The sequence below is a fragment of the Chiloscyllium plagiosum genome, unplaced genomic scaffold (genome assembly GCF_037043375.1).
Source record: "Chiloscyllium plagiosum isolate Xiang-an unplaced genomic scaffold, Cpla_swu_hap1 HiC_scaffold_35, whole genome shotgun sequence".
Taxonomy (NCBI): domain Eukaryota; kingdom Metazoa; phylum Chordata; class Chondrichthyes; order Orectolobiformes; family Hemiscylliidae; genus Chiloscyllium; species Chiloscyllium plagiosum.
Genome location: NW_028270173.1, coordinates 41,378,679 through 41,387,776, shown reverse-complemented (window position 1 = coordinate 41,387,776; position 9,098 = coordinate 41,378,679).

Here is a 9,098-nt window from a genome sequence, read left to right as displayed (position 1 = left end):
AAAATTGAATTATTCATATTGGAAAATGATGATGAAATATACCTTGTGAACGTGAGTTGCAGGATTCAGAATGTTGCTCTGGATCAATTATTTATATCATTCCTTTATGTAATCACTTTGCTGATGAACGTTTATTGCACATTAATTTCTCTTCTTGCGTCCATTAATTAGTAAGGAAATAAATGCTGAATATTAAGATTTATTTTGTGAACTTACCAGAAGCTGCCCTAGTTCCCCTCACTTTCATTATGTTTAGGAAGGAAGAGACAAATATCTTGATGGCCATTGCCTTCTCTATGTTTTGTCAGTAAGCACATGTGCAATTGTTCAGTTTGAGCTTCAGGTGAATGACAAGAACAAGTAATGTTTGTGCAAAAACAAAAATAATCGCGACTTCAAAATGAAGGCAAATTGGTGGAATGTAGTCGAAAATCTGAGAGTAGAGGAGTTCCATTTCACCCTGCTAGTTAATCAGATAACATGTAATGAATTCAAGAACGTGCAATTTAAATTGAAATCGAAATCACCTTTATAGGATTTTTAATGCGAGGAATAAAGCAGTCTGTCGTGGAATACTGTTCCCACTTGTGCCTGAGACTACATCATTAGACAAGACTTGGTGGAAATAATCATGTGTGGCCAGGCAGAAGAGAATATCACGTGGCAGTTCAAATGTTTGCTTCCACTCTGAAAAATGCAATGTACAGTGTAATGTATTCTAATAGATGTAGAGAAACTGTGGACTGAAGATGCTGGAATTCAGGATGGCCAAAGGGGGCTGAGAGATAAAAGGGGGGAGGGGCGTGTGTGTCTGACGGTAAACTGGGAATACGATAGATAGAAGAAGGTAACGGGGGGGGGGGGGCAGTGGTGATGACAGGTGGGAGAAGAGGGTGGTTGGTTCACGACATGGCTGAAGAGCTTCAGGGCAGAGAAGACGACGGGGTACAGTAAGAGAGAGACTCACTGAGATCCTTGTAGAGGGAGGAGGAGAACTTCTTCACGGGAGGCATCCTTGGAAGAGGCTTTGCAATAATGTTATAATCAACTGGGAGAAAGTGAGGACAGCACATACTGGAGATCACAGTCGATAAATGTGGTACTGGAAAAGCCCAGCTGATCAGACAGCTTCCCTCGGATGCTGCCCGACTGGCTGTGCTTTTCTAGCACCACACTTTTAGATTGCCATGGTGGAGGTGGCAATCCTCTTCTTGCATTTTATGTGTGTGTGTGTGTGTGTTATTTGGAATACATCACAGGCGAGGGATATAGTAAAAATTTCTGTCCCTATCTAATTACAGTTGCCCAGTAGTGAGATCTCTGTTTATCAGTCGTGCTTTATATATTTCTGAAAGGCAAGAAATGGCTTGACTCCGACAGGAGATAGCTATGATCAATTAAACATCACTCAAGTCATGTGAAGGTAAATAATGAGTACCTGATTATAGCTGGGCAGTTGGATAAATTTATCAATACCAAAACATTAAATCAAAGCCTTGAGCATATTTGAAAATGATGTTGTTGTTTTTCGTGTATGATTCCAAGGAAAGGATATTATATCCAGGCACCAGTTTAGATTCAATGACTCCAACAAAATCAATTATTCTTACTGGACTTAATTTATCCTTCAGTTCTCTTAGCAGAAGAAGACAAAACTTTACACGCCTTTTACGATTGAAATTTTAGTCAAAACTACAAAATAGTAGAGCTTCTTTTCAAAAAGTGGAAAAGGTTTGGACAATAAATTCAGACCAGGCCAATATTGTGATCGTATTCTGTATGCTGACAATCCAGAGAATCGTTTTCGTCTAATTAATCGTGCCCTCTTTGGGATTTTCCATTGTGCTTGTACATGAGTCCACAGTTCAAAGACTCACTACTGAGGATGAACGGTTACATTGACTGCTCTAATCTCATCTCATTCAACTACACATTGCATGAATCATTCATCCAGATCTACAGGCATTGCATCACTTGCAACCCAAAGGCATAGTTCATCTTCTGCCTTCGGTATACCTTTCTGCCAATTCTTTGGTCCAGATTAGCAGTGTGAGTGCAATCAGGTCATATGTGCGGGTCTTGTCGAGTTGGCGTTGAGTGATCTGTTGTTGCTCTGTTCAATTTAGCCAATCAAGTACTAGTTTATACCTGAGATTGATCAATATAAACATTTCTCTTGTCACTATCCAGGTCGGGTTTTGAACATACGGCCCGAGTCACTGACAGTGAAATCAGTGTAAGAGGCTTCTGTGTATGGCCACAAGTAATACAAATCACCGAGTGGAAGGCTAAACTTCGGAGATTATTCCACATCCTGATGTATGCTTTGCTTCTTAAAGTTCCAAACACGGATGCGCCACTTTTGCTCAGGTTTTGGTGTTCTGGGTATTAGAAGTCCCAAGCCTTTTGTTCAAAGATTCTGGTTTCCCTAACACACGCTAACTACTGCCACCGTCCCACCACTACACCGTGCCTCCACCCCACAAGCTAGCTGAGCATTTCACCTCCTACAATGTGATCACCAATTGCCACGTCTATAGCAAATCTTTGGTTAATTGTAAACCACAAGGTCAGTAATATTGTTTCCAGCTCCGTATGTTAGTTCTACGCTTTGATTGTATTCTCACTGGTGTGTATACATCTTGGCTATACTTTTTACAGGTTGAAGTTAAAGCAACAGGTTAATTTGTCTATCACTTTTAGTCCCAGTATCGTTTTAAGATTCTCATTTTATTGTTTCTTCTTACTTTATTGTTGCTTGCAGGAAGATTGTGGGTGTTGCTGATTTGGTTTTGTTTGTAAAAAGAATTTAGTTCTGTGTATACTTCCATTCTCCAATATTCACAAGGCAATGAAGTTAAATATGCTTGCCGAAAGATTTCGATTGACACTTTTGATTTTACCTCGGTTCCGTTTTTTTTCTGGAATACTAATCACCTGTTACAAAACTCGAAATGTACAAAGTATTTTCGAAAAACAAATACACAATCGATGACATATTTTCGCACAGAGAGAATGTTGACATCGTGAATTCAAATTCAACACGAACTGAATTGATGTCCGATATTGTTGTATTTGCTCACCCAATTATAATGATTCCACATGGAACATCTCCTGGGTAAAAAGTGACCAGCAACTGAACTTTCTTATGGACTCGGCCAGACCACACAAAACATTCTTCTGCTGCCAACCCAAACCATAACTTTGCAATTTCTTTTGGTACGTGTGCAGTTGAAATTACCTGGTTGACGTACGCTAGGGTGACTACCCGATTTTAAAACAGACAAAAATGTATTCACAAAATTACACAATGAAACACAAAGAACAGACTAAAGAATACCTTCAGAACTCAGTCTACCCAAACTAAACTTAACGATGCTGTTTAGAAAGTAGACAACAGCATCATAAGCAAACTCATTAAACACAGTAAAAAAGAAAACAAAAGGCTTAGAGGTCGAAATTAGAAAGGCAGAAGGAGAGAGAGTTTAACAGCCCGTTTACACACGGCCCACTGCTGAACTTCCTAACTAGTTCTGGACTGAACCTCTCAGCTGAAGAGCTGGCCACGACCCCTTGACTTATGCAGGTTACTTCTAAAAACACAAATGCTTTGACCTAAAAACTAATCTGTTTCCATATAAACAAAAGGATATTTCATCTGTGTACCAAATCCAACCGTTTTGGAGCCCGGCCTGTTTAAAAATAGACAAATAATTATCTATGTGGCTAAAAGAACAAGTGGGAGAAATCTTGCAACGAATACGTCACCTCTGAATTTTTCAAAACCTGTCCATAATCTGCAAAGTACTGGCCATGAATGTGACAGAATGCTTCCCACTTAGATGGATCAATACAGCTCCAATAACATTCACAAGACTTCACACTACTCCGGAAAAAATAGGCTACTTGATTGGCCTGATAACCACAAACGTGCACTGGCACCAAGATCATCTCTCAGGAACATTAGTGTGTACTGTCACTAACTATCACTGAACTAACAGAAAGCAACACAAGGTGTTGGATAAATGGGTGTTTAATGATTACTAATCGGTGGCTCGTGGTGTGCCTCAGGGGTCAGTTTTGGGACCACAATTATTTACAATTTACATAGATGATTTGGAGTTGGGGGCCAAATGTGTTGTGTCAAAGTTTGCAGATGACACTAAGCTGAATGATTCAGCAAAGTGTGCAGTGGAAACTGAAAGTCTGCAGAGGGATATAGATAAGTTAAGTAAGTGGGCAAGGATCTGCCTGATGGAGTACAATGTTGGCAAATGTGAGGTCACCCATTTTGGTAAAAATAAAAGCAAAACCGACTATGAATTAAAATATTGCAGCACACGTCTTTGCAGGAGCAGCGGGTAATAAAGAAGGCAAATGGAATGATGTCCTCTATTTTTAGAAGGGTGGATTTTAAAAACAGGGACATTATGCTGTAGCTCTTTCAGGCACTGCTGAGACCACATCTGCAGCACAATGTAGAGTTTTGGTTTCTTTCCTTGAGAAAGGATATGCAAGCACTGGAGGAGGTGCAAAGATTCATTGATTGCTTCATTGAGCAGGCTGGCTTCTGAGGAAAGCATGACGAGAATATGACTATACTCATTGGAATTTAGAAAAATAAGTGAAAAGCTTATACAGACATAAAGTTATGAATGGAACAGATAAGATAGAAACAGGCTGGTTGAATCCACTGGATGGAGAGATTACAACTAAGGGACATAGACTCAAAATAAGAAGGATCAGATTTAGTCCCGAGTTGAGGAAGAACTCAAATGTACAACTAGTTTTAATTGTCATGTATACCCAAGTGCAGAGGTACAGTCAAACATTGACAACGTCACCTTTCATGGTGTCATCTTAAGTACAAATTACCTAGGTACAAATCTGACATACAAAAAAAGAAGAAAAACGTTATGTTACTTTATAGTGATTCATAACGTAAGTTAGAAAATAGGTATTCAGTGAAAAGGACAAACATTTCAGTCAGATAAACAGATTATAGGTGAACATGACATTGCAGTAGATCAGTGCAGGGACTTCCACAGACGTGGCCGGACTGACCTCACAAGCTGCTGTCTACTTGCACCAGTGTCCAGTCCAACGACCATCTCTGCTCCATTCCATGTCTTCAGCCTACTTCACTCTGGCTCTCAGCCACTCTGCTCCAAACCTCTGGTCTGGTCTGAACTGGTTTTTCACCTCAGAAGGATGCGAGTCTGTGGCATTCACTGCACGGTCAATCCACTGAAGCTACCTAGCTAAACGTTTTTAAGGCAAAGATAGATAGATTTTGAACTGTAAAAGAATTATGGGATACGATGGGTGGGTAAGTGGAGCTGAGTCCACTAAAAGATCAGCTATGATGTTATTAAAAAGTGAAACAAGCTGGAAGGGCAGGACGGCCGAATTCTGCTGTTATTCTTTATGTCCTTCCCAGCAAGATGCAGAAAATCTCCTAAGGTGCCTTATAAATTGTCTTCTAAACCTATCAAGTTGATTGCCATCTCGGAAGCAAGGACAGCAGATGCATGGAAACACCAGCATTTACAAATTTCCATCCAAGCCACTCATTTACCTTACTCATAAATACATTATTATGCGAGGAGCCTGCAGTTCTCTACCCAATGGAATCGACAATCGACATACATCAAAATGACGGCAGTTCCTGGAGGAGTCAGCACATCGCTTTCTCTAGGGCAGCTAGTAATGGGTCAAAGGAAATACTGCCGCAATGTCAACTCACAAAGTGGCTGAAATAGCACCTAGGACTTTCCACTGTCAATTGTCATCACGATAGCTGCCAAAGATCTGCAAAAATCAGAATATCTTTCTGCCCTGTTTTGCCATAGGACACTAAATCCACCAATGCTCTGAATGAATCCTAAAAACTAAATCAGATAATTTTAAACTGTACATCGCGTTTCAGTTTTACTAAATGTCAAATCCACTATCCTCTAGGCCACGTATCATGTCAGTCAATGTTTCAGGAATTAACAGATATCACACTGCCAATCAGGGCTGATCTGTTCCTTTATTGTGGTTCGTTCTTTTAAATACTTAAAGTGATGGCAGTTATAAGTGGGTGGTGAGTGATTTGAGATGATACACAAATATCCTGTGACGGCAAAGACTCCAGCACCACCAAAACAAAGCAAAATATTGGCAAGACTGGAGGACAGATGTCACATTATAGTACACAACGCCTGGATAGGAAATAATCGGATTACATATCACCCCCAACTATTTAGCATCTGCATTGCTCCTTTAACGCCATTAACACTACCATTGCCTTTTGTGATAGGTACCCTCACCAATAAGAAACTTTCCTCCATTAAATACGTTGGAGCCATTTAAAACTATTGTCCACAGCGCGGATGATTGTTAAATTAATCGTCAGTTCTACCAATGGATTCAGCTAGTGTCAGCAAATTGTCAGGAATTTCCTACATTAAAATCGTTTAATAAGTTAACGTATTAAAGCCATGTAGCCTTTTGAACAAATACATTATTAAAGAAACGACATGCTTAATCATGTTCTTCCGTTAATCTCTGATTATGTTTTTATCTGGGAAACTCCATAAATAAATGTGCTTGTGCAACAACTCAAAGTCCTGAAAGTGTATACAGTTTGAGCAAGAATAGGAAATGGGTCATTATAATTTGCTTTGTAAAACTGAGTGTCTGTAAGTTGGACACATAAATGCAGTACCAAAGTCAACATCCACAAAAGTATAAAATTGCCAGAAATGCCCGCAGTAAAATTATCAATTTGCTTCAGTTCTCCATCTCAGGATCATTGTAATTCTGACAATCTTTATTTTTCCAGTTCGCTTCTCACTTTGCTTGCTTGCAAACTGAGCAAGTGTTCAGTGCATGAAGCAATAAAATCAAAAAATATGGACGAAATGGAGTTAAAATGGTTTCCAACCAAATGAATGCGACACATATGAGTAAGCTATAAAAACTGATGATATCGACCAGGACCATGGGACAATATCAATTATTTCCCAAAGTTCATATTTTCAAAAATGCTCAAGGAACAAACCACTGTGATTACCACAGCTGCAGTTTTAGCAGTACAATAATTTGTTTGTAGATTCTGACAACAAATGGCCACAAACCCGTCGAAAGTGAAAACGACAGTCAACCAGACAGAGCAATCAATGGAGATAAGACGTATGGCCAGGTTAAGGCAGAAAATTGGACAGTAGTTCAGAAATGAATATGTATAATAGGCATATTTAATCTCACAGAAAAGCACATCAAATATCAGATCAGATAGGTCCGCTATTGCCATTGCTACCAGGTATTTCCTGATGCATTTGGAGAGCTCACAATGGCCACGGCAGAGATTCTCAATTGTTATCAGATTAGCTGCAATGGAAGGAAAGATAAAAATTGCCAATAATTGGAAAGATCATAAGTCTGAACGTATCTTTTTCTGAATATTAGCATATCCCTTGAACTCTTACTCAAAGCTTCCTGTGGAATGAGAATCCAATGATATTGAATGGAATGTTTCGCTCGTTCGACACCCCATAAACAGGACAATGACGACACTCCATATACAAACTGCAGCTGCAAGAGCAGATCAAGGACTCAGACCTCTGCAGCCCATAAAGAACAAAGAAAATTACAGCACAGGAAGAGGCGCTTCCGCCTGCCCTGATCTATTTAAACCTGTTACCTATTTTCAAAGGAATGCATCTCTCTGTTCCCTGCCCATTCATGTATCTGCCTCGATTCATCTCAAATGACACTAATGTGCCCACTTCTACCACCTCTGCTGGCAACGTATTCCAGGTACCCACCACCCTGAAGAAAAAACTTCCCATGCATGTTTCCCTTAAAATTTTCTCCTCTCAGATTGAACTCGTGAACACAAGCAATTGCGTCCAGCACTCTGGGGATAAAGCTTCTTTCTATCCACACTGCTTAGAGATCTCATGATATAGGAGACGTCAATCAAGTCCCTCCTCAACCTTTGACTTTCTAATGAACACATTCCTAATCCACTCAACTTCTTTTCATATGGAGCGCTCTCCACACCAGGCAACATTCTGGTTAATCTCCTCTCAAATCTCTCCAAAGAATCCACATCCTTCTGGTAATTTGAAGACCAAAACTGTACACATTATTCGAAATGTGGCCGAACCAAAGTCCTATACAACTATACCATGACCAGCCAAACATATAGTAAATACACCATCCAATGAAGGAAAGCACGTCTTGTGCCTTTTTCGCTACTCTATCAACCTGTGTTGCCCCTTTCCGTTTCCAATAAACCTGAACACATAGATCTCTCTGCACATCGGTTTCCCTAGGACTTTTTCATTTACTATATAACGTACTCGACAATTGTATCGTTCAAAATGAACCACCTCACATTTGCCTGGACTGATTTCCATGCAACATTTCTCCACTCAACTCTCCAATCTATCTATATTCTGCTGCATTCTTTGACAATCCTCTTCACTCTCAGCTACTCCACAAATCTTAGTGTCATCTGCAAACTTGCAAATCAGATGACATACACCTTCCTCCAGGTCGTTCATATTTCACAAACAAGAGTGGTCCCAGCATGGATTCCTGTGGACCACCAGTGGGCACAGTTCTCCATTTGAGAAATTCCCTTCCACTACTACTCTCTGTCACCTGTTCCCCTGCCAGTTCTCTATCCATGCAGCTAGTACAGCTTGGAGCCCATGCAAATTCACTTGCCCATCAGCCTGCCATGGTGAATTAATTAAATGCCTTATTGAAGTCCACTACATGGCATCTCCACCCCTTCCCTCATCAATCAACTTTGTCATTTCCTCGAAGAATTCTACTAAGTTGGTGAGACATAACCTTCCCTGCACAAAACCATGCTGCCTTTCACTGATAAGCCAGTTTTCTTTAAAATGTAAACAGATTCTATCCTTCATTATCTTCGCTGGCACCTTCCCTACCACTGATGTAAGCCTCGCCGATCGATAATTACCTGGATTATTCTTGCTACCCTCATGCAGTCAGAGAAACGTACAGAACAGAAACAGATCCTTTGGTCCAACTCATCCATGCTGACCAGATATCGTAACTTGATCTAGTCCCAT